The sequence below is a fragment of the Helicoverpa zea genome, chromosome 22 (genome assembly GCF_022581195.2).
Source record: "Helicoverpa zea isolate HzStark_Cry1AcR chromosome 22, ilHelZeax1.1, whole genome shotgun sequence".
Taxonomy (NCBI): Eukaryota; Metazoa; Arthropoda; class Insecta; order Lepidoptera; family Noctuidae; genus Helicoverpa; species Helicoverpa zea.
Window position 1 is genome coordinate 2,047,475 of NC_061473.1, and position 27,680 is coordinate 2,075,154.

Consider the following 27,680-nt stretch of genomic DNA (forward strand, 5'->3'; position numbering starts at 1 on the left):
AATAGTACTAGTAAAATCATCGGTATAAAGATTTGCCTACACGAGTATTCAAAGATACTTAGAGAATACTACTAGGAAATAATAACGATCCACGGAAAATAATGTTCACAATTGTAATTATCCGTAACTTCACAAAGTAAAATGAAGACATAATTTTATATTTTATGTTGTATTTCAAGTATTCTAGGATCTATAAACACGTCTGCCAGCCGGTCTAACGATGAGGTATCGGGTTACCCGGTAATCACACATAGATATACTTAGTTCCCGCCAATATCAATGGCGGTTTGGAACTAACTTCCTAGTCATCATTTGCGTAGTTTTTACAACTATGTATGTTGGGATCGGCTTCCAGTCTAACCGGGTGCAGCTGAATACCAGTGTTTTACAAGGGGCGTCTGCCCTATCTGACCTCGTTTAAAAATGAAATATAGTTTAAACAAGTAAAAGTAACTACCTACTTAATCAATTAAACCGTTATACATATAAGGCAATAGTTTATCCTAACTAATATTATAAATGTGAAAGTAACTCCTGTCTGTCTGTCTGTCTGTCTGTCTGTCTGTCTGTCTGTCTGTCTGTCTTTTCTTCACGCCTAAACTACTGAACCGATTTGTGTGAAATTTGGTACAGACATAGTTTGGAACTTGAGAAAGGACATAAGATAGTTTTTATTTCAAAAAAAAAAAAATAAATAAAAAATAAAATTTATTCCGGACATATAGCGCCATCTATTGGTCAAACCAAAAATATGCCGGAAGTCACTATATCATGCGAACGAAGTCGCGGGCAAAAGCTAGTTTTTAAATAAGTATGTATTTGTGTACAAAGATTTACCTTACGTCAAATAGTTAACAAAACGGAGTCACCTAAAAATAGTGAACAGTTTAAAAATAATTATTAAACATTAAAATACGTAAGTTTACTCAGACACAGCAGTTAACTCAAACATTTAAATGATATGTTAATAAACATTCGACATTATTTACAAAAACATAATATCACAACTTCTGAGTATTTTAACTTCTTTATTTACGAAACAAACATAATATTTAATAACAATTTACTAAACACTTAACCAATATTTAAAACAAATTGTAAAATTGTAAAATGGAAGTTTTTACTGGTTTAAACTAATACAATAAAGAGGAAACATTTTTCCATTGTTTTTTAGGGTTCCGTACCCAAATTGTAAAACGGGACCCTATTGTTTTTGCTCCTCTGTCCGTCCGTCCGTCCGTCCCGGGACCCTATTGTTTTCGCTCCTCTGTCCGTCCGTCCGTCCGTCCGTCACCAGGCTGTATCTCAGTTGAAATTTTCACAGATGATGTATTTTTGTTGCCGCTATAACAACAAATACTGAAAACTAAAATAAATTAAATATTTAGGAGGGCTCTCATACAACAAACGTGTTTTTTTGCTCATTTTAAATAATAGTACGGAACCCTTCATGCGCGAGTCCGACCCGCACTTGACCGTTTTTTTTGTACCCTAAAGGCTCCGAAACTAATGAAACGATTTGAAAAAAAATGGTCATCATGCCGGACCGCCGAACCTGAGGTCCTGGGTTCGATTCCCGGTTCGGTCGACATTTGTGTGATGAGCATGCTTGTTGGCCGTGGTCTGGGTGTTATGATATGTATTTATAAATATGTAAAATTGATCGATGTTCCATGTACGACTTATTGCCATGGTATTTTTCGCCTATTACCAGTTTTAGTTTCATTGGATTTGCAATAGGCCAAACCAAAACGTCATAAGTTGCCCGATCAAAGAATCATTTTTACTACTCTTGCAGTGTTTTTCAGAACTTTTCTAATTTGGAAAGTCCTAATGACCGGTAAATTATGCTTAGCTTATAACAATATGCTTATTTCTGAACTATTATAGTACTTGAATTCGCCTATTTTTAATAATACCTCTCTGAAAGGTCTTACACAAACAGTGGCGAGCAGCCAAACACTATAACATTTTCGCCTCCTACGTTTGAGAACTTTCTTGGTGTACTTTGGTTCCATCGCATGATTTGGAGGTGACTAAAATCATTTTTTTTTTAAATTTATCAAATTGCTTTGTTTTATCAGATAAAAAAAAATTTTAATACTTGTTCAGAGCAACTTTCACCTTTGATAGAAAACGCCAACTACTGTATGGATACGCGGTGCTTTCCCAAAAGTAAGATCTTCATATGCCCATGCCCTACAGCTTTTCCCGATCCGGTCGTAGTCTAAAAGTTCTGCAGACACGTTTGTTGTCCTTTTAGCATCAGAAGGCTTCCAGAAAAACCAGTACCGAATCATGTAAATGATTCACTATTTTATTATAACACCACAGTAAAGTCTGTTTGCGGACAAGTTTTCCTTGGCGTCGGTTTTCAGTTGTTCTCAAACCTTTACTTTTTTAGTGCCATTAACAAGGCATCTTTAATAATAAATTTATTACCATGTCCTTATTACAGTTCAAGTGGTATGAATGAATCCGCATGATAAAACTTTATTCAAAAAAGCCTGAAACATTTTACTTACCAAAATATTTGTTTTAGTCGTATTGATTGGACTAAAATGAAAAATTTTAATGAAGGAAACCTAAATAATTACGTAATTTGAGTTCTCATAAATATTTCACTCACTTAAAAAAAAAAGTATGGTGACTATTTTTATCTGTCGTTTTTTTTCCTTAACTTAGCTTTTACTGTCTTTAATTAGCTGACCAGCCAAGTATCTGCTACAAAAGTTAGTGTTCAGTTCCCATAGAGCGTTATGTCTAAAATATTAAAGAAAGTAAATATTTTTTGTGATCAATTTAAAGAACATAATGTAAGGTTTGTTTTAATAATAATAACATTACATTTTATACCGTGCTTTAGCTCATGTCAGTACCATAACTATTTATTTCACTTCGAGTCGGGGGGTGTCTTTAATTAGTTGACCATGACTGTATGTAGTTTATCAGTTGTGTTAGCACCCATAACACAAGTTAATAAATAACTTACCATGGGGCTAACCGACCGTGTGTGAAAAAGGTGTCCCGACATTATTTATTTATTTATTAAACGCGTTAATTATACGAACTAATGGGCCGATTTGTTTGTTATTTTTTCAGTGTTAGATAGCCCATGTATCTAGGAAGGCTTCACCTTAAACTCATACTACTCGGGATAACAATTAACCTACTTATATCCGTCCTCGATAAACGAGCACTGAAACAATTTAACAAATCTATTCTTAGATAAGCGCGTTAACAAAATCTTTATAATATTAATTTAGAGTATATAGTTACATTTAACCTCACCTGTAAATGTCATAAATTAATTTTCAAGTTAATATTTTCCCCAAATAAAATATAGCAATAGGTGCCTCTATTTAACTATTGGTAGCAAACTGTTTGTAGTGTATTACTAATATTGGTTTAAGCTAGGGCTGCCATCTCGAATTTCACCAAACCCGGACAAACATTAAAAAAACCCGGACATTTGGCGTAAATCGCATTTTTTCCCCGAAGGAGTACGATTTTTTTAAACAAAATAATACCTAATTTGTAATCCATTTACTATTAACACATACTTAAATCCAATGAGGTGCTTCCTTACATGAAAAGTGTCCGGGTTTTCCCCGGACACTTCTTGAAACCCCGCCCGGACGGCCCCCGGACGGCCTCCAAACGAGGACAAATCCGGGGAAACCCGGACGGATGGCAGCCCTAGTTTAGGCCGATTGACGTATAATGAATTGATCACTAATAAAACATTTATTTTGATCATTTTATTATCATTTACAGACGGCATTGAACTGAACAGTGCTATTTTTTTAGGGTTCTGTACCCAAAGGGTAAAACGGGACCCTATTTTTTTCGCTTCTCTGTCCGTCCGTCCGTCCGCTTGTCACCAGGAAGATTCCGTACCCAAAGGGTAAAACGGGACCTTATTGTTTTCGCTCCTCTGTCCGTCCGTCCGTCTGTCACCAGGCTGTATCTCATGAACCGTGATAGTTAGAGAGTTGAAATTTTCACAGATGATGTATTTTTGTTGCCGCTATAACAACAAATACTGAAAACTGGAATAAAATAAATATTTTGGGGGCTCCCATACAACAATCGTGATTTTTTTGCTCATTTTCTAAATAATGATACGGAACCCTTCGTGTGCGAGTCCGACTCGCACGTGGCCGGTTTTTTAGTTAAATAAGTTTGAATATTCAATGTCAATGTCAAATGGGTTGACACCGATAATAAATTAAATGCATGACCCACCTTAATGTAAAGCAGTGTTTTACATTTGGTGTATTGAAAAAACTATGTTAACATGTAGTAAATTCATATATAAACTATGATAGTCGTTTGCTGTTCGCATGATGTTAATGTTAAGAATTACCTGCTTGTCCGAAAAATTTTTGTGAAAAAAAAAGTTCTTGTGTGAAAAATTCTTTCCGTGTAAGGCTGCCAGCTTACGTCCGATAATTCGGTGATATGGGAGGCGCGTCTCATGAAACGGCTACTTTACCAAAACAGTATTAAATACATCTACATAATAAACGTTTATCTACATTCTAGTAGCTGATCTGATGGTTGCCAAAAATATTCTAAGCAAATCTTGATTCCAGTCAAAGTTTTCAGTCGGTTAGATATCGGCTAAATACGTGATCTTTGTAATGTACATGTTATGGACCATGTGATTAATTCGGGCATTATTTATAATGCCCGAGCATTATGAATAATGTCTAGCATTATCGGGCCAAATGATTAATAACTATCTTAACTTCATTATTTATCACATTGCACAGGCATTATTATATTGCTACATGACAGTTGGGCAATTTGATAATAAAGCTAGATTTTATGCGGTGCGAGGGTGGCAGTTGTTCTAATAAATAAATTCTGTTACTCGCTACATATTTTATGATTATTGTTTCGAAAATTATATGTTCTTTTTTAATGGGAAATTATAAGTCTAACCACAAAATTATTTATTGGACAATTGTCATCTAATTTACTCACTCGGCATCGATTTTCTTGATCTCATTTTTCTTCGCTCGTTTTTTAGGGTTCCGTAGCCAAAATGGCAAAAACGGAACCCTTATAGTTTCGTCATGTCCGTCTGTCCGTCTGTCCGTCTGTCACAGCCGATTTACTCGGAAACTATAAGTACTACAGTGATGAAATTTGATGGGAATATGTGTTGTATGAACCGCTACAAAAATATGACACTAAATAGTAAAAAAAAGAATTGGGGGTGGGGCCCCCCATACATGTAACTGAGGGATGAAATTTTTTTTTTCGATGTACATACCCGTGTGGGGTATCAATGGAAAGGTCTTTTAAAATGATATAAAGTTTTCTAAAAAACATTTTTCTTAAAGTGAACGGTTTTTGAGATATCAGCTCTCAAAGTCGTAAAAAGTATGTCCCCCCCCCTCTATTTTTATAACTACGGGGTATAAAATTCTAAAAAAAATAGAGGTGATGCATGCTAATTAACTCTTTCAACGATTTTTGGTTTGATCAAAGTATCTCTTATAGTTTTTGAGATAGGTTGATTTAACTGTAATTTACGGAACCCTTCGTGCACGAGTCCGACTCGCACTTGGCTGGTTTTTGATGGTAGAATTTAATTTGGATTCAAAACATTGTATTAAAAATTGAAGTCAGTGACGAAAACGAATCGCTGCAAACCCGACTCCACGTAGTCTTGTCTGCCCTACCCCTAGAGTGCAATTCAAAACCGCGTAGGCGCAGAGGGGCGAGGCGGCCTGCGAGCTGAGGCGCAGGTAGTTTTAACGCTCGCCGACGCGGCTGAGGCTGGCCGGCTGAGCCGGCCAGCAAGCCGAAGCTGCGGTGGTGAGCGTGAAAACCATCTGCGACGATAAGCTCGCATGGGACCGCCGGAGCCCCGCAGCGCCGGAGCCGTGACAGAAGCCATGCTTGCTGCATGTTGCATGCTTACTTCCATGCTGTGTGGTTTAATATTTAGTTTAAGTTAAATGTCAATAATAATAAAAAAATGAAATTAAATATGTTTATATTACTTTGCCCAAAAGGTCACGGGCAATATGTATAGTGCCCGGTCAATTTGATTATTTGAATAATTATTATCAAATTGCACTCTCATATTGCGCATTTTTCATAATGACCGGGCATTATGTATACTGCCCAATTTATCACTTGGTCCATGACATACATACTAGCATTCATCTTCATACTGATTTATGAGTCCAAACAAACTATCAGCCGACTTAAAGTCTTCAGTGTGCGGGTACGCTAAATTGACTACTCACGAATCATGAGAGAGAAAAAAGAAACATACTCATATTTAACCCTATAACAGACTACCAATAAAAATACGCTCACTATACTTTATTCAATAAAGTAATTACAACGAACATCGTATGTTACTGATTGAATCAATTCGGTAACATGCGTTACTCGGGGCATTTTTCCACATTTTGGGTCAGTGATCAATTGGAGCAAATGTGGGAGTTCTCTGTTTATGGCGATATTGACCACTGAAGGGGTTAAATGGATAGTTTGTAGTAATGTTCTTGACTCGAGTGTATCGTAAAATAGTAAGACTGTTTCGGTGTTTTTGAGTGGGAATTGTTTGTGAATTAAAATCTTGGTTGTGACTTCATTTTTATGGTATTGTCTAGTATTTATGGAAGATTTTAAGGGTCGCAGCCTTTTCATGCTGGCGGATTATCCGGTCCGTTGTTTCGTTGTTTTTTTTTTTTGTATGGAAGTTGTCAATTCTTTGCTATCACGCCGGGCGATGTCGCTCAATTTTTCCACTCGGAAAATCCACCAGTGTGAAAAGTATCGACCGACAACCGAACAGTTAACGTTACCTGGAAGTAAAGCATTATGATAATAATGTAATCTGTCAGGTTAACTAAGTAGTTAGTCAGATATGCTTAATGTAACATTTAAACATTAATTTCTATATCAAAATAAAGTTTTCATTCCTTATCAATGGTAAAATGCAGTTACCTGCTACTGATAAGTTTAGGCACTAAATTATGCCATAAAGGTACGTTTTGAATACTAGCTGCCGACTGCAACTGCTGACCGCAGCACGCTTTGTTCCAAAACGGTTTGATGTCAATACATACAAACCAGTAGTACAGCTTTCTTTTTTTTTTTTTTTTTTAGCGACGTAAAATCATCAAATGACCCCTCCCGCTGTGGGTTAGCAGCGGTGAGGGAGTGTCAGACTCTTACTGACTAAAATCGTCGTGTTCCGTCATAGACCTTTTATGTACCAGGGCCGCGGTATCTCTTTCGAACAACCCGCAGCCCCGGCAGGCCTTGGCCCTGCTGGGCCCCGCTGGGGTTGCTGACATCTCTTTGAGGAGCGCGTGGAACAACGCGCGCCGTCGACACGGGTCTGTCGTCTAGAAAGACAGAGGGACGATGAGCCACCCGAACTCACCGCCCACAGACCCACGCCTACGGTGGCCGGGAGTCATCTCGCGACACCCGGCGCCCATGGTGTCTACCTGGTCCAGCGCGGCGGCCGGGATGAGAGGTGCGAACTCTCTGGCGTTCCGCCTCCTCCTGCTCGAGCATGACCGCTTCGCAGAAGGAGGCGACGGCATCCCATTCCCTCTCGCCCCGGACCATGGCCTGAACCAGGGCCGGACGCGAGAGGTCGCCGCCGCCCAAAGCCTCGACGAGGACCCGGCGGTGCCCCTCCCATGCGGGGCACACCTGGACTGTGTGGTCCACCGTGTCCTCGGGGCTGTCCGCACAATGGTGACACCCGGGCGCCTCCTCACGACCGATGCGGTGCAGGTACCTCCCGAAACAACCGTGTCCGGTGAGGACCTGCGTCATGCGGTACGTGAGGGCGCCGTGACTCCTCCCGAGCCACTCCTCAAAGAGGGGACTTACCGCCACGATGGTGGCGTGCCCTGCACTGGGTTGCGACAGTCGCTCCCTCCAGGCCACCATGAGATCGCGCCGGAGCTCCGCCCGCTGCGCGACAACTTGCCGCGGCAACGGGGTTTCTCCCCGGCGCTGAGCCTCCTCGCGCCAGTCGTACAGGCGCAAGAAGACCCTCGCCTCCAGATCCCACGGTCGCAGTCCAGCAAGTAGGCCAGCTGCTTCGCGGGAAATCGTGCGGTACCCCCGGATTAGCCTAATGGCTATCACCCTTTGGGGCACGTTCAGGTAGTGTACAGCCCGCGGCCGTACCGAACGTGCCCATACCGGGGCCCCGTAAAGGGCCATGGACCGCATGACCCCCGCGTAGAGTCTGCGGCAGGGGGCGACCAGTAGTACAGCTGCGGCCGACTTCATGCAGTCGCAGCATGTGCGGTCTGCAATTATCATTTCAAAAGCAACTTAAAACGTAATGACAAAATCAATACTGAGTGATTTCGTTTGTCTCTCAAACGCGCTTATATTCTCAGAAATTACTGAAAATCTTTGTGGCTTCTTATTATAAGATTATTCATTAGTCAAATACTTAGTGAGCTCGTTTTCCTCTCGAACGCGCATTTCTCAGAAATTACTGAAAACATTTCTTGGCTTCCCAGTATCAGAAACCTACTTTATTAGTTACTAGCCGTTTTCCCTCGGTTTCACCCGCGTCCCGTGGGAGCTACTGCCCGCACCAGGATAAAATATAGCCTATGTTACTCGCAGATAATATAGCTTTCTAATGGTGAAAGAATATTTAAAATCGGTCTAGTAGTTTTTGAGTTTATCCATTACAACCAAACAAACAAAAACATTTTTTCCTCTTTATAATATTAGTATAGATAGACATTATTTTTGTGTGACAACACAATACATTATTTAACGGAAATATAAAAAAAACATATAGGTACAATACTTCTGTTTTTAAAAATTCAATTAGTGGAACGTGACACCCATACCTATCAAGACAAATTACCCAGAATATATCATATCTCCATGCAACACTTGCTTGAAAAAAAAAAAACCTAATTATTTATTCACAAGGCAATTTTTCCCAAGCTCACATAATATTATATGTGGCTTAAAAAAAAGATTACTTACATTATAAAACTTGTAAATAACCTCGAGATATGTTCTACTGATAAACCTAGGCCTTTTCAGGAAATTAACCTGTCGGCCGTCAACTTAATACAGGCTTTTGATCATAACAAGCGAAGTCTGTGTTTGATGTGCAATTTATTAAGTGCCTTTTTGTTGATAAATAATCAAAAATTTGATTGATTGATGTTTATTGGATTTTTTTTGATTATATTATTTGATTTTTCAGAATTATTAGGTTTAAAGATTAAAGAGGACTTTAACCCTGAAAATGGATTTTTATAAATTAATTTAGCGCTGTGTATTAAATAATAATCTATTAGAAATGTATAAACGCGTACACGGTAGAGTTTTGTAATGTATTTTAACTTTTTTCAATTCTACATCGTCTTAAACGATCAATTATTCGATATTAACCGGCAGAATTAATGAATGGGAAAATATTCATATCATGTACTTTAACATACGATTCTTTATTTTAGACGAGTTATAGATAGATATTTTGCAATAGTTGCCTCTTAGTTCCTACTCTGATATAGCTACATCAAGCAAATTAAAGAAAAGGTGAAGGTTGTGACGTATAAGGAAGTTCAGGAGTTGGCGCTAGATAGGTGTAAATGGAAGGAGCTGCACCGACAAGAGCTGGGCTCTTAAATTAATGATGATAGATAGATACATAGTAAGAACACTATTCTTAATTTTTCCCGAGTTATGATTACGTACCGACAGCGTTACTTAGAAAAGTCGGAATGCGCACTCTATATGAACAAATGCACAAACAATTAATGGCTAACATAATAAATGCAAAGTTAATTAGTACTAACTGTAGGCTCCGATATTAGAGCACGACTAAAAATACTAGGTGACGCACAAATACGATTTTATTGCTTTCATGTGCGTCATCTTGTATGCTGAGAAGACATATTTTTTGTTTTCTTTTCAAAGTGCTGCATATGACGTAGGTATAGGGAAGACGCAAGCAAATCGGTAGAAAACTTAAGTCTGTACTATTATATAATATAATATTATATTCAATAATTATTTTACTGTTAGAAGGCTACACTATCTGCGGTGACAATGGACAATGTTTTATCCTGTCACGGGAAGAAGTTTCCCCGGGACACGGGTAAAACCGCGTGGAACAGCTAGTTATTAAAATAAATGAGTCATACAATATTTCAGCTTAAAGGTACTTTGCAATCTCCATTTTACACTTCACTGGTTCTAAATAACGACTGAAACGGAATGCTTTTAGCTGTAAAATATGTGTTTCGTGCTTATTTACGCGAACGCAGATTTATTTTTAACCCAATTATATACGAAATTAGCTTTAATAACATCTACATATTCGAATCAATTAAATAAATGAAAATCGTGACCCGAACGTAGTTTTTCATTGCTTATTTGCTAGAAAAAGCCATATTGATTTTCACAGCCAATTAGGAAATATGAACGTAAATATTATATTTATCATTTTGCAAAATTCTAGGATCGGCTTTACCGCTTGACGACTATGTGCCTGATCTCTTTCCGGTCGTGTCGAATTGCCGTCCCATCAGACTTTGAGAGTGAAGGAATAGTGAGTGCACCTGTGTCCAAGCAAATGCTTGCACACTATAATATGTGACAGACAAAAATTATGGGACCCTTGAATGCAAGACAAAATCTAAAACACTGATTCCAATTATAGTCTTGAAAACGCTAGGCAGATGATTTTTCAGACTGTATTTATTTACTCGTAAATGCGTGGTTAGTAGGTATGTTCTATACGTCGAGACGCGTCTCTTGGGATAGGCGGGTCTAAGTGCGAAAGTTTTTGGTACAATTATATTTAACCTAGTTACTTACTTCATTTATAACCTCTTTTGTGGGATAATAGAAGTAAAATAATTTGTGTTTTACTTTGTAGGCTAGTGCAATATTATAGCCGAATTCTATGATGATTTGTGGATGTTTGTCACTCTTTGACTGAGCGGATTATGATGACAACATCACACTAATAACTTTCATTCACTATGACGACATTTGAGCATTTACTTGTAAGGGAAATAGTTCCACCAGGCAAGTTACACCATGGGCAACAGCCTACTAAAATACACCTAAATAACACACAACAATACTACATCATTTCATTCGTAAATCCGTAAGTTCCACAAAATAAAGTAAATTCTGAGAAGCTGTAAAAAGGACCATTACTTGAGAGAGTATTGAGGATTTTTCGAGAGATTATCCGCAGATAACCGAGCATTAGTCTAACGATCATTTGTATTTTGTACTTCAAGGGAGAAAAAAGTGAACTGGCACGCGGGTTTTGTATCTGTTTTGTACTGTTTAAGATATTTTGTCACACGAAAGTGGATGAATCATACTTGTCTTTGTAAATTAACATGCACATTATTTTTGTATGCTATGCTCGGAAAAGCTCAGTAGTAGTCAAACGGAGACATACAAAGATGCCTGAACATTTAATTTTACGCACACAAGTATAGCAACTCGCTTTTATGAGATAAAACATCTGCCTATTTAAATAACTATTACCTATTTGCGGCAAACTATTTAGTTATTGGATTTTTGAAATCGTAAGGATGTCATCCTGTTTGAGGCCGTTCTACGCTACTCGTACCGTAATCCTTGGGAGAGACCTATGTTCAGCAGCGCACATACTAAGACTGAAATGATGTTGGTTGCCTAACAAATGACAAACAAATGAAGACCATGTTCTTCCAACGTATTCAAAATTTGAACCAGCATACATCATAATCTAAGTAGCTTGAAACAGGAATGCAAATAAACAGCCTGTGTTTTTAACGAACCAAACATAATTGGGAAATAGGAATGTGCGCTGAATTTCATGAATGAAAAAGAATAGCGGGTGCACCGCGTCCTTTTGAAAACGTATGAAAATCATACGGTATTTAGTTTTTACTATCCATTAAAGCGTTTTTGGTTGATTGTTTTTTGGAAACTTTTATTGAAAAAAATATGGTGAAAAGAAAATAAAGTTAGTTAATAAGATACTTTAAGAAAATATATGTATAGTCATCTTATTCAATTAATAAATTTTAAATTATCATTTGAATAGCTTTGGCAGTCGAATCTGACTGATTGACAGATGATGAATTGATTTAGAAAAAAAATCAATAGACAAAAAGTGACAGAGTGTAAACATAGCATATGTGACACTAAAGAAACTTTGCAAAAATGTAACACTTCATCAATTCTTTGAAACTTCAACACAACATACAAACTACAACATTGTAGTTCAGATAACAAAATTCCCGAATTTTCCACGAAAAATACAATCGTGTTGGAAACTATAAAAGGGATTCAATTTCTGAATTTCATATAGAAAGGCATCCTGAAAATTTCAGCTGAAAACATGATCACTTCGCTACGGAATTTTCTATGGACGCTGTCTTTTATAGCTGACAAACGTTACTTAACTTTACCCTGTATTTATTTTCAGAGGTTACTATGGAATTAATCGGTTTAAAGATTTTTTGTTGAAAAATTGGGTAGGATTATCTTAGTATTTGATTAAACGGCGAAAAACTTTATTTAGATTTTCTTTGCAATATTGTTTGTTGCGGTAATTGATTTTAAAAAACTATTATTGCTTGCTATATGAAAATAAATTCTGTCATCATACAAACTATGCTAGGTAACCATACTCATCCTCCGAGCCTTTTTCCCAAACTATGTTGGGGTCAGCTTCCAGTCTAACCGGATTCAGCTGAGTACCAGTGCTTTTGAAGAAGCGACTGCCTATCTGACCTCCTCAACCCAGTTACCCGGGCAAACCTACTACTACTAGGTAATCATACTAAGTTTATTTAATGTTTTATTTATTGTGTTTTTTCTTGACATTTTCTGTATCTAGTTAACCTGTTATCTGTTCCTTACAAACAAATAAATAAAATTTTAACTACATTTAAATTGGCTCAGCAGTTTTACGGGATTTTTTTAAGAGACAGACAGTCAACTTACTTTCATGTTTACAATATACATATATTTTTTATATGTAGTAATCCAGGTTTGAATAAGTAAATCATGTAAACAGAATATTCACACAATCCGATATTCATGTTTTTGCTCAGATATATTTCAGTCTAGAAAGATTATTTAGATAACCACCTCTACCCTAGAATTCAGAGTGAAATATGTACATTGTTATTATTTCCCGACTGAGCTAGAAAGAGAGTTATGTTTTACAACGGATTTCGATATATACGGCTGAAGCTTAGTTTGAGTAGGGTTGAATTGCCCGATGTAAGGTCTAAACTTTATTCATTTTACTTTTTTCTATTTACAGCTAAATATAAGTTAGGTCCATCTATCAAATCAAAATAAGGGATATGGTCAGTATTCCTGAATTAGATATAAGGATAGGTCTGGCCAGTTATTTTTATAATCCGATCCAACCTATAAACCTGTCAGGTTATTTGATCAACTCGACTCTTGAAGACGGTGAGCCGCGGTATCTGAACCGCGTTTCAAACACTATCATTATTAAACTCTCGAAATGAAAATAATGTTTTTCTATTTTGCTTGGATCCACATTTTCGGCAATAATGGTGCAAGTCCATAGCTCTTTCAGTTAGCATTTTAACTACACAAGGTAATTAAGACGTTCACCAAACCAAGGAAGTGTTCTATTTAATAATATTATGTTCAAAAAATTAACTTTATCCAAAATCCGAAAGACCGTATGTTTCTACGTTTTAAGCAACTAATCCTAGCGCTATAAACAAGGATACAGTCGAGATAAACGTTGTGAAGCCGAACAGATACGATCACTCAGCTTATACAGACTATAATGTTGAGACGCCATATTGTGCGAAAATACTTAATGCTCATTAAAAGTACTAGATTTTGCTGGACACTTTATCCTGGATAAAAAAGGTTACGGTTTCTTGATAAAATAGCTAAAGAATTTTAAATAGCCTATTCTTGTTCTCCATGCCAAATGTAATTTTGATCGGGTCAGCAGTTTCGTCGTAAAATTTCTGAGTTGGTTTATTTGTAACAACTAATAATTAAACAATAATTTATTGTAATAACAAACAATTTAACTAACGAATTTATCATGTTAGTAAAATTTGAAGTTTTTAAATTCTTCAATGAGTACAGTTTATTGTTTTTGTTCTAAAACAACTCATAAAAAAACACATGGAAAAATCTAGTACATTTGTCCTGGCCCATCCAGACGGGTTTATCTACAAGTTTGCAATAACGCTGATAGTTCTCGTTATCGACAATAATATGAATGAATATGCTGATAAATATGAACAATAATCTGTATGGTGAGATTAGCATTAGAATAACCACACACTGTAGACTAAACACTCGACCAACAGCTGACCCGATGATTGTCAACAAATTGTTAAAAAAAAAAAGCTTTTTGTAACGTTTCTTACCTAGTCATGTCATCAGAACTCAGAGTGTGTGCAAAATTTCATCCTGATCGAAGACCGAGAAGTGGGTCAAATTAAGATTCCAAGATTTTCTTACATACCTAACATAGTTACAAGTGAAGCTAATTATAAGCGTGTTAAAAAATATTTAAAAAAATCGTGAATTCAAAGTATTTAGTCGGTCTGATACCGGCCAAATACCTGATCGTTGTTATGTGTGAACTATCATTCATCTTCATACTGATTTATGAGCCCAAACAAACTGCCGGCCGACTAAAAGTTTGCTTAATAATTGTGAATAAAGTGTGCTTTAATATTAGGAATACGGAATTATGACCCTCTTCAAGCAAGTTTTCGTAGAGATAATCAAACACAATAAGATTTATTATTATTTTTTTTTACGACCTGTTAAAGAATATTTTTACTGTTTCGACAATTTAAAAAAACCGGTTCATACATGTCATTGGTTGATAGTACACTATGTAGTATGTATTTTTGAAATTTGTATTGATTCGGAAATATCGCAGACATTGATTCTACACTTTTGGCCAAACAAAATACTGCTAGAAAGTAATACAATAACTACAAAAAAACTTCCATTTATTTGCTAAGTGCATGTCAAGGTTCAATTGTTTACGGAAAATCGGCCTGTAACCAATCACTCAACTATTGGACCAATTTTGTCGTTAAATAAATATTACTGAAATTGATTATTGGTGTGTATTACTAAATTGTTACTACATGTTACGAAATATACAAAATTACTAGTATTAGATGAGTTACCTAATTATATGCTCTGCGGTCTAGTAGTCGCATAGCACGATTTCTGAACGGGGTCTTGGGTTCGACATCACTTTATGGGTTTAAAAAGTTTCTTAAAAGCTGCAGGAAGTCTACAAGCACATATCAGTTCTGCGACTGATCTCTCTCTCCGGTCGTGTCGGTTTACCGTCCCAACGGAGCACGAGAGTGAATCTGTGGCACAAACTATCGTAGTGCACAATTTATCCCCTACAATTTATATAACATCCCAAGATCCCTTGCGTTACTGTAATTACTAAGTAAGTCTTAAATCATAATTAAAAGCTTACAGAAAAAAAACAAACTGTCTTAACTTATTAACCAGCTTACAAGAGATTAATAGGCTTATGTCAAGAAAATTAGATCCTCAAAATGACTTCATTTTTTTTGAGTGTATTCTTTAACAACTTATTTTGTTGTCTGTTATCCAATTTTAACGCTACTTGACAGCTCATTTTAATTTTTTAACCGACTTCCCACCAAGGAGGAGGAGGTTCTCAATAGGCATGATGACAAATTTTTAAATTCCTTTGTATGATGTAGGTATACGTCTATTTTATATGAAAAATTATTAATTTTAAGAAAATGCGAAGTTTTTTTTTATCAAATAATTGCATTTTTCTCTGTCCACTTTGAATCCGGCGCGAAAACGCTTGTCAGTGTCATGTCGTCACTTGTGACGTCACGACTGAAATTACAAGACGCAAGTAAACAACGCTCGTGCAATAATTAAGTTTTTTGTGTTATTAAATATGAATTCGAAAGTGCATAGGTGTTGTGGGGTCCCCCAGTGTAAGAACACATCCAAAACAACTCCTGATAAGTTATTTGTGTACGTTCCTCACAATAAAAAAATACGAAACAAGTCGCTTAAACTTGCAAGGCGAGATTCAAAAGCAATATTGCCCAGGGTACAACTTTATTTTTGTGAAGATCACTTTGATGTAAGTTATTACATAGTTCTCTAGATTCTAACATAGAAGTTTTTTTAATTAAACTAATACACTTACATGAAAGTTTTTTTAAATTAATCTAGTATACTTACATGGAAGTTTTAACATTTCTAAATTCAGCTGAACAAAAATCTTTATTTGATGCCAAAAACTCTCCCAGCATTATGATATCAATTCTAGGCAAATTAGCGCTGTTTGCCTTGATAAATCTGGGCTCCATAACTCGTGTTATAAACAATTAATTAATTAAAAACAAAGATCGCAGTGGAAGTTCACAATAACGAAATGTGACGTTCGCGCGCTTTCGCGCGAGTTGTTTTGAGAGATGACGTCACGAGCTCTGATTGGTGTTCAAGATATCATGGCGGATTGCCTTATTTCGTAATTTTATTTTATAAAAATACATATTAATCACATTATTAATAAAGAAAACAATGCGCGTTTTATATTCCAAGCTTCAAGTTTAATTTAATAAATACATTATTTTATAATGATTTTTGATTACTGTCATCATGCCTATTCGGCCGGTATGTTTTTTTTTTTTTTTCTATGTATGTACATCGATTACTCCGAGATTTATAGACCGATTTACGTGATTCTTTTTTTGTTCGACGCGGAATAGCTGCCAGTTGGTCCCATAGTCATCAGGTTAGGATCTGATGATGGAAACCCTGAGAAATCGAGGGCAACTTTCGAAAGTTGTAAACATACATAGGGTTAAACCTTGACACTCATACGTGTGCCTGATAGCACTATTCAACAGTGAAGGTTTGGAGCTGACCTGATGATGGAGACCAAAGAAGGTCGAGGGAACTCGGCAACTGAGTCTGTAAACTACCTCGTGTTTGGGCTTATATTATTCGTGTTGACGAGACCTTTGCAACAGTGAAGGTTTGGAGCTGACCTGATGATGGAGACCAGAGAAGGTTGAGGGAGCTCGACAACTGACAATGAAAACTACCTCATTTTTGGGCTTATATTCTTCGTATCAATGAGAACTTTCCAGTTATGTGGATAGTGAGGTATTCGTTTCACTGAAAAGCTGAAAATAAAAAACTTTTTTACAAAAAAATATAACCGACTTCCCAAAACACTAAAAAGCAAAAAAAAAAAAAACTAATTTTAGGTGCATCGGCCTAGAAGTCGGTGGCAAAATTAACTAAGGGACACCCATTAGACACCGACTTCTAGGCCGATGCACCTAAAATTCGTTTATTTTTTTGCTTTTTAGTGTTTTGGGAAGTCGGTTATATTTTTTTGTAAAAAAGTTTTTTATTTTCAGCTTTTCAGTGAAACGAATTTTACAGAACACTTTTACACTAGCGGATTTGGTCGAGCGTATGATTTTTTTTCGCATACCACAAGCCAAGTCATGGTAACCTAGTGGGTAAATCACCAATCGCTCAATGACTATGTTGGTTCGATTCCAGGTCAGGACAGTGTGAATGCAACTTGTCTAAGTTGGCATGTACTTTCTAAGCATTTAAACCTATGACCGATTAAAGGTTGAATAGAATAGAGTAGAATAGAATATATTTATTTGTAAAACATATAAAATATATTTATGTTAAGAAAAATATTTCGAGTAAACCTGAAATCACAAAGTGACAAACCTTACAAAGTCTGAAATCACCAGCATTGAACAAGTGTGGTGATTAAAGCTCAATCCTTATCCGTGTGAGAGGAGACTTGTGCCTAGCAGTGGGACGATAAAAAGGCTGATGATGTTGATGAGCGGTAGAAAATATGTTCCAGACATATTTTGAACCAGTACGTTGACTTAATCAAATACACCTAAACAAATAGCTAAATAAATATATCGCTTAAACACACGACCTTTGTGATCTAATATACAAATTGGAAACTATTTACATTATCCTATAAGCTAGCTAAAGATTGTCAACGCCGTATAAATTATTGTCAAGGTTCATTCACCTCTGAGTCTAGAACATAGATTTTGCTAAGATTCCAATGTAACGTACACAAATGTTTCTTCTGGTGTACTCGCTCTAGCAAACAGTACTTAACATATTGTGAGCGAACATTTCTAAAATGTCCGCGAAACTGCAACCTTTTTGCGCGAACACATGCTAGCTGTGGACTCTCGCCTACGGATACTAATATCAATACATTTTTTGTTTGCGAACAGAAGTACTCGAACTTAAAATTTTGGTGAAATGTCGACATGAAGAAGCAAAACGTTATATAGAATATATGTCTGGCATAATGCTGAACTGGACCTATTTGGCGCCACCTTTTGTTACTTTTTTTTTCTATATTTATGTATGGCTTGTGTCAATAAAAATTCCCTCTCTTTTCTTTCTTTCTATATGTAATATGGCTATCTTTTTCCATCATTTTTACTTGCATCTAGCTGCTAGGTGGGATTTTAAACCTACTAACCGATAATATAATTTAACTGGTCAAAGCACAAAAGTAGTCGAAAGTTTTTAACTCCATGACTAGGTTGCACTAACAGTTTAACTTAGGTTTAAACCTAACTATATAACGCTGTCAGATTTAGTTAGAATAATCCGAGCGGCTTTGTGACTACGAGTATTTCTCCGAATATAAAAGCACTAACTGTTCACAGCGGTTTCACTCGCATCCCGATGAAACTATTCCTTACTGTTACTGTTACAGCCTTTTTATCGTCCCACTGCTGGGCTGCGGCCTCCTCTCACACGGACAAGGATTGAGCATTAATCACCACGCTTGTTTAATGCGGGTTGGTGATTTCAGACTCAATAGTTTAGGTTTCCTCAAGATGTTTTCCTTCACCTTTTTAAAACTATTCCTTGTAACCGCATAAAATTAGCCTATGTCTTTTCTTTCAATCAAAAGATCAAGAGGTGTGGAGACAAAATGGGGAAGCTTTTGGACATCAGTAGGACAGTCACACAGTCAGTGCATATAGGCTATATCTATGTACCTAATAGCCTAGAACCTTAGAAAGGACAACTTTTTTTCTGTTTTTCTTAGCCTGGACTGTCCCACTTAGATATAGCCTAATCGGGTCAATATCATCCTCATCATCATCCTCCGAGCCTTTTTCCCAATCATGTTGGGGTCGGCTTCCAGTCTAACCGGATTCAGCTGAGTACCAGTGCTTTCCAAGAAGCGACTGCCTATCTGACCGGGTCAATAGTTTTGCCTTTAAAACCGGTCAGACAAAAGACAGTTATTTCCCCATTTATAATATAGGAATTTAGGAAGGATAAATAAAGACTTATTTTTGGCTTCACAAAGAAATTGGGATATTAAATCTCTTCCTTAGACATTTGTCTTTCAGCTTCAAATATATTTTGAATTCAAACCAATGTGCTGGTCCGATTCGATTCTCATCTAGAGCAATGCATATTAGTTTTGAATTAACTTGGCACTATTGTTTGGTATGCCAAATACGGGTCCAATTCAGTTCAGAAGTGGTGCTGGTCTGAAGGAGGAATCTAAATGCATTGTCGTGGGATTCTATGATATCTTAGAGATGTAGGTTAATTGATCTAGGTTGTGTGAGGAATATTATGTGTACAAATTTCCCCTAGCGGTTTCACCCACGTTTCGTTGGAAATACTACGCGTGCCAGGATAAAATACAGTCTATATTATTCGAGGATAGTTTAGCTTTCTGACAGTGGAAGAATTTTTCATATTAGTTAGTAGTTTCAGAGTCTTTAGTTGCAAACAAAAAACTCTTTATAAGGTTAGCTTAGATGGCTTACACTAGGTTCCTCCAGCAAATTTACCCGCATCCTGTGAGAACTACTCTTAGCACCCAGATGAAATTTTGCCTCTAGCGGTCATCGATAAGTGAGCTATTTAAAACTAACATAGGTTTTTTTTTGCAGTAACGTTACCTATGTTTTCTCTTCTTTATTAAAGCATTACATCGACAAAAATACTCACAAATAAATGCCTAAACATCCAAATAATTTATAATATTCCCTACTTATATGACATTTTCTCTTAATAAAACCCTACTATGATAAGTTATGATATCATTATCCTCCGAGCCTTTTCCCAACTATGTTGGGGTCGGCTTCCAGTCTAACCGGATTCAGCTGAGTACCAGTGCTTTACAAGAAGCGACTGCCTATCTGATTATAAGTTATAATATATCCCAACGTTTTTATCACATTCCATCGGATTGCGGTCAAGGGTTGGACCAAATTGGTCATACCATTTGTACTTATGAATAAATCATGCATTCATGCTTTTTCATACAAAGTAATGTGTGTGTTATGCAAAATAGTATGAGATTTCACTTTGGCTTAAAAACTGTGTATATATATATATACTAAATATTTCAGGTTTTTTAAGGGAAAGTGTATGACAGTTGTGAATCGGTCTTTGTTCGATGCAAAGATAATTATTTTACATAGATAGTATGGATGAATTCCTACGCGATTTCATATCGGATATCCTAAAACTATATTGGGCGAAATGGAATGTCCATATGGCTGTGGGTCGCCTTAAGAACCTACCGGGGCTTCGGAATTGTTTGCGCGAGTTACCACAGCCCTGATACACAAAGGAATTCAAGAAGAACAGAGGTGGGTTTTAACTAGTAAAATTAATAAATTAATTTAATTTTTGGTTTTATGCATAAATAAGTTTATTTTTAGGTCATGTAAAAATTTACATAAATAATTCGTTATTAATTATTAAATAAAGTAATTACCGAAAAATAAAGTAAAATTCTGACATGTCAATTGAAAAATTGAAATGACACGGAAATTATTAAAATAAATAATCATTGCTTGCTTTACTGATAATTATTTTATGTGCACATGGTATATTTGTAGTTTCCGTAGGCGTACCTATAACACATACAAGGAATACTAGGTCCACTATTGCTGTAGGTAGGTATTACCTTTACCTATAGATATAACCCCGTCCTTGATGGTCACTCAGAAAAAAACCGGCCAAGTGCGAGTCGAACTCGCGCACGAAGGGTTCCGTATCAGAGCAAAAAAATCACGTTGGTTGTATGGGAGCCCCCCAAAATATTTATTTTATTCTAGTTTTCAGTACTTGTTGTTATAGCGGCAACAGAAATACATCATCTGTGAAAATTTCAGCTCTCTAACTATCACGGTTCATGAGATTCAGCTTGATGACAGACGGACGGACGGACGGCAGAGGAGCGAAAACAATAAGGTCCCGTTTTACTGTTTGGGTACGGAACCCAAAAAAAGTAAAAAATAAAAACGAACGATAATTAGTAAGAAGCTAACAAAGTGCGTTTTTCTAAAAGACTTCAGGGAAAACTTCTACTTTTCAAATTAGTTGGATCTTCCTACACAAAGTTTTCAAGGCACAAGGAAAAAGTTAGTCCAATCAACAAAGCAGCTTAGTATGCAAGCAATAAACAGAATGAAAAGAACTTATCTTGCTTATTATACAGGGTGTGTCGTCCACAATCACATTAAATCCTATCGCATATACTTTATGATATTCTATGACGAATTGTAAAAAATACCTTATCCATTCAGTGGTTTAACCACAGGAGTCGTGTTTCGTTTTTATAATTTACAACATCATGTGTAAAGCAGAGATAAAGTTAGGAGTATCGTATGTTTTGATCAGTTGACAGCTGTGAGTTTTCAAGGGAGAATTTCAGTTGTTTGTAATGACTGACTTTTATACGGTGTTCTAATTTTCACACATTTTTATTCTATTTACTTTGTTTGAAAAATTCTTTTTTTATTTTACCTTTTTTTCTTTGTGTTAATCGACATGCATTAACCAATTTAGAGGTATAAACGCATTTCATTTAATGTGATTGTGAACGACACACCCTATATTTTGTAAATAAAATGAGGAAGTCTGTACCGAAGAATAGAGTCAATATTTGTTTATATTTTGAGCATAAAATGCCGAACGAACCGGTTTGTAATATGTATATGTAGACTAAGTTAATAATAATAATAATAATTCGTTTATTTAAAGACAACAGAAAGGTCCACTTGGTTAGTAACAAAATAAATACTTAAAAAAACTATGTTAGTAAGGAACACACAAATATAAAAAACAATGTTTAGCTTCGCCTAACTAAAACCTGCATAAAATGCTTGATGATAGGCGAATCAAATTTATCCACTAACATCCTCAGAATGCCATTGGAACTAGACCGCGATCTCTCCAACAAAGATGCCGTTTTCCTTCTCACCATTGCGAAGAAATCGTGAACAGGCGCTTCAGCGAACATGCTAGAGGCACTACAAAACCGCGGCAGTCCCAAAAGCATTCTGAAGCTGTTATTATATTGAACTCTCAGAGTGTCCAATGTTTTTATGGAGTAACTGGTCCACAGGCTGCTTGTGTAGAAAGTTTGGCAATAAGCCTTAAACAACGTGATCTTAACCTCCTTACTACAGCCAGCAAACCTGCGCACCAGCATATTCACTCTTACTGCAAGAGCTCTGCGCTCGCGTTCAATGTCCTCATGATCTCTGAGGTCCTCCGTTACGCAATGGCCCAGGTATTTAAAACGCGTTACTCTTTGCAGAAATTGGCCATTCAAGTGAAAGACGGGCTCATATGTTAGTTTCTTCCCGGAGGCCCCAAAGACCATACAGACACTCTTTTTACAGTTGTAACGCAAACCGTGACTCGCAGCATACCTTTCACAATGAAGCAAAAGCTCCCTAACGGAACTGGCTGATGGACCCAGCAGCACCATATCGTCGGCGTAACTGATGCTATTGACACATACGTTATCAACCCAACATTCGATCCGTTTGCTGCTGAGTCCAGCGATCAGGTCATTTACGTAAAGGTTGAAAAGCTTAGGTGACGTCAACCCTCCCTGTCTCACCCCACATTCTAACCCATACGCAGCGGAGAGAGAGCTGTTCCACTTCACATGGTTAACCTGACTCGAGTACCAATACTGAAAGACCCTTACAATTTCAGCTGGCACACATGCTTCCCTGAGCTTTTTCCATAGTATATCATATGATACTAGGTCAAAAGCGCTGGAAAGGTCAAGGAAACATGCGTACACAGGCGTCCGTCTATCAGTATAGTATTGGACAGTCTGTTTAAGGCTCAGTATGGCGCTCTCAGTGGAAAGTCCGGGCCTGAACCCGAACTGGGCGTCATGCAAATGCAACCATTTATCGAGCGTTTTATCTAACAGACTGTCCAACACCTTAGCCATTATAGTGGCCAGCGATATGGGCCTGTAGTTGTTCACGTCCGATACGTCACCAGTTCTATTCTAAAACGTTGTTAAACGTTCCATATTTACACACACTACCTTTTCGTTTGGTGGTCACACAAAGAAATTTGAAAACGTCGATATTTGAAACCAGATACTCTTCGACTATCTTCTGTTCATTTTTGTTACCCTGGTACTACTCACAGACATTAATAAAAATATCAACTTTCTTGTTTTATAATAATGGGCTAAGTAGGTACTTAATTTGTAACGTAAACTAAGCATATGAATATTGCGGCTTTTTACATTTTTAATGTTAGGGCTATAAAAATACTTAGAATGAAATAGTAACTTATATACCCTTCGTACCTCTTGAATTTTGTAAACTTTAATTCAAAAACTTTGTGCCTACATATTGCACGCTCAAACTTTACCAATAAACTACACATAAGTAATACTAACTATTTTAATTTTAACTATCAACGTTCATCTATTTGGACTACAATAAATTAGGCGTTAACAAAGAAGTATTGTTTATGAGAAAAGCGAAAACAAATGGAATTAATGCGAATTCGATTTATAAGATTAAATCCCTATTATCCCTACTAATATTATAAATGCGAAAGTAACTCTGTCTGTTTGTCTGTCTGTGACGCTTTCACGTCCAAACCACTGAACTGATTTTAATAAAATTTGGCACAGAGATAGAGTTGGCCTTGAGAAAGAACATTGGATAGTTTTTATCCCGGTCTTTTGAAGAATTCTCTTGGAAACGCGATATAACCGAACTCTACGCGGGCGAAGCCGCGGGTGGAAGATAGTACAAAAATAAAAGAATGTGAGACTATTTCGCTCTAAGTTTGGCTGTTAGAGAACCCAACACTGGGATAAGCTCGCCATTGTACATAATCTCTCTATTTTAAGTATGTCAAAATGTATTTACGTGCGCAATAAAGAATAATAATAACTATTTGTTACACTTATGCACTGCAAGTAGTCGAATAGTTTCAGATATATATGTACACATGTACCATGGATTCGAGAAAATGATCTTAACCTCTTATATTTCGCGACCCTTTGCGGTTTTTTCAGGTTCTTTAAACACTTGGATGCTTACAAAAATCTATAACATCTACAGAATCGTCACGTCAAGCTATTTGTAAGCTTCCAAAGAGTGGGAATTATGGTGAAGAAACTCCTGTTAACGACTACAAGACCAACGAATGCCTTCGTACACTGTTACAGCCTTTTTAACGTCCCACTGCTGGGCACAGGCCTCCTCTCACACGGAGAATGATTGAGCATTAATCCTTCATATAAAGTTATATAATTTAATAAGAAGTCTGACCAATTCGGAGTAAACTTATAACTAATTTTGCTATTGTTTGAGTATTAGTCACCCTTTAACTTTGAACAATAATAAAGGGTAATTAAAATAAAACTTTGGCTCAATAACATTATGGGGCTAGCTGCGGTTAAATTATGTTTAGGTCTATGTATTATTTTTCAAAGAATTCACAATTTTTTTAAATTGTTCTATTAAATCGATTTTTTTTATAAACAGATGTGGTTAAATGTTTAAATTTGCAAAATACATTTTTTTTGAAGAACACACACTTTTAAGTTCTTTTTACGGAGAAAACCAAAGAATTTTCAATTTTGTTATACTTAAATAAATACAGAAACTAGTGCCAGCAAAATAAAGGATTCCGATGTATTGAAATGGGAAATACGGAAAATAAGGCAACGCTAGTTTTATCTCCGTTTAACAAAAGGAAAATATAGAAACACTGAAAAAATGTACAGATCGTGAGAAATGGCAAAAATGGAGGATTTCGACAAAGAAAATAAAATAGAGCCCCGAAAACTATAGAGAAAATGTTTATTGTACTCACTTTTGTGTAGTTCCGAAAGCTAAAATACTAAAAATGATAAAAATATTTCAGTTGCTGAAGGTTTTTTTTTATCTAAATAAAAAGAGAAATGTATTTATTTATAAACGGTATTAATTTTTTTTTCAATACTTAAAAGTAGTGGATAAATTCTATAATTATTCTTATTTTTTATATTCTTCTATCATAGTTAAAAAATATTTTAATTTTAACGTAATTACATGAATATTGCAAATTAATTTACGTTTCAAATAATTGATATTTCATTTCCGTCTTCAAAGTACGTATATAGAAAAGTATATTCTACGTATGTACTTCGAAACAAAAACCGTCAAAACGAGAAACATCGTATTAATGAAATCATTAATATTACTACCTGACACACAATCATAGAATCACGCTATCGAAAACTCACATTCTGATTATGAAATATATACCTAATATGTAGGTACACACTTTGTGATTTAAATAATTAACATAGATAAATGAATTAGACCGCTCGATTTCGCATTCTAAAACCGTACGTGACAAAACTGCAATTTCTATTCCCATATACGAGATAAAAAATAAACAATTACTTCAGAACATTATTGCACAATTGAATCACCAATAATTCACACGTATTCATTGTTGTTATTAAAAACAATACCTAATTAGTTTCGAAAGAATAAAACTATTTAAAGATAACACACGTACATTTTCACTCGTTTATAAATACGCCTTTTAATCAAGGCCATATGTCATAAAACGATTAAAAACGTCAATATAATGCCAATAATTATTTACTTACGTTCTCCAAGAGTTTTGGCACCAATTCAAAGATTTCTTAATGAACCATTAACAGTTATAACACATACACTCCAATTTTCCCAATCTGTTAACTTTAAAAAACTTTTCACTGCGTAAACAACTGTTTTACAACAAAAAAAAAACACTTTTCAGAAAATAAAAATATTCACACTTTTATTTCACTCAGAAAAAACACTTTTATTTAAAAAAAATAACACAGTAGGTGTTTATTTTCCCAAATCACATTCTTAAAAAAATAAAATTAAAAAAAATCGAAGCACTTTTTTAAAGTTAAAAATTCAATTTTAATTCTTGAAAATAAAAATTGTTTTTACGTTTTATAATTTTCGAAGGTTAAAAGATTTTTTTGATTTTTATTGTTCGTTGTTTCGTATTAAAGTTGGTAAGCGAGGGAGAGGCATGCACGGCGGTTGATATCTACGGAACGACTGTCGGCCCGCGGCTTGAGTCGTCAATCGCACTACGTAGGCGAGATTGCAGATCGCTGCAGTGTATTTATTCACGGTGTATTGTATTGAAGTATTTGGTTTGTTGATAATGATTATTAAACGTTGGTGAACATAAAAAAGTTAAAAAATATAAAAACTGTTTTTTTTTCGAAGGTTATAAAAAATTCCCTGATATTAAAATGGTAATTTTAAATCATGACGCCTGTTATTTTAGAAAGGTTAGGCAGAGGTATTCTCTTTAAAAGAACTTCTATTATTTAATTTTTGAAAATTATATTTTATTGTAGTTAAATGAGAGAATGAGCACAAATAAACGTGTAATATAATAAAATATTTCTATTAAAATTTTACTAGAAATTAAACTTTACACAATACACACAAAAAAATATTCAAAACTAAAAACTACTAACTAGGTACTCAAAATTATAAAAAAAACACTAAGTAGTATGTACTTAGTGTTTTTATTTTTCTCAAAAAAAAAAAACCCCGTCCTAATAAATGATTTCCACGGCTACAAACCTAATCCAGAACTTCAAACTTCACACAAATTGTAAGTTGGTTTCTTCTGATGTTTTCCTTCACCGTTACTTAGCGTCCGAGATAAACTTAGAAACTACTGCAGTTATTGGCTTAGCTCTATACGGTGTATGTACGTATCTGTTTTAGAAAACATCTGTACTTGGTAGCAATTCTAAAGTAGGTTATTTGTACTTATTTTGAGCTAGCTTCTGTGACCAGTTTTACTCACGTCTCGGGAAAACAACTTCCCGCAACCGAGAATAAAATGTCCTAGTACCTTTTCATTTATTTATTTCACAATTTTTTTTTAACATTTTTATATATTAAATATATATTTAAAAAAAAAAGGTGGCCTGGCCACCGATATCCGGCACAGGGTCCAAGGCTACAGTATAAAGTTAAAAGAGCTATCTAGCACTGAAAAATGGTGGTTATTGTTCTAATTTATTTTTATAACATTAAAAGACATTTTTCAGTGTTAGATAAACCAATGGTTTATAAGATAGAAGCAAACTCTTAAACTGTATAATATTAATTAAGATACAGTTAGATGATTCGCCGTCATGATGATAGCCGTCCCCGATTCTCTTAATTTTGGGTATTTAATAAATACCTACGTGTTTGGTAATCCCATAGGAATTTTAACGAAAAAGGTCAACTAAAAAGGCC

The 27,680-nt window shown here is 35.8% G+C and overlaps 1 protein-coding gene across 1 annotated transcript in view; it reads right to left on the bottom strand.

Annotated features, from left to right (window-relative positions):
- The window catches only part of LOC124641292 (orexin/Hypocretin receptor type 1-like), a 138,778-nt gene extending 112,621 nt beyond the window's left edge, over positions 1–26,157 (bottom strand). Inside the window, exon 1 of the mRNA XM_047179338.1 lies at positions 26,024–26,157. The gene's annotated coding sequence lies outside the window, so the exon portion shown is untranslated. The remainder of the gene's footprint in view (positions 1–26,023) is intronic.
- Between the last annotated feature and the right edge of the window lie 1,523 nt (positions 26,158–27,680).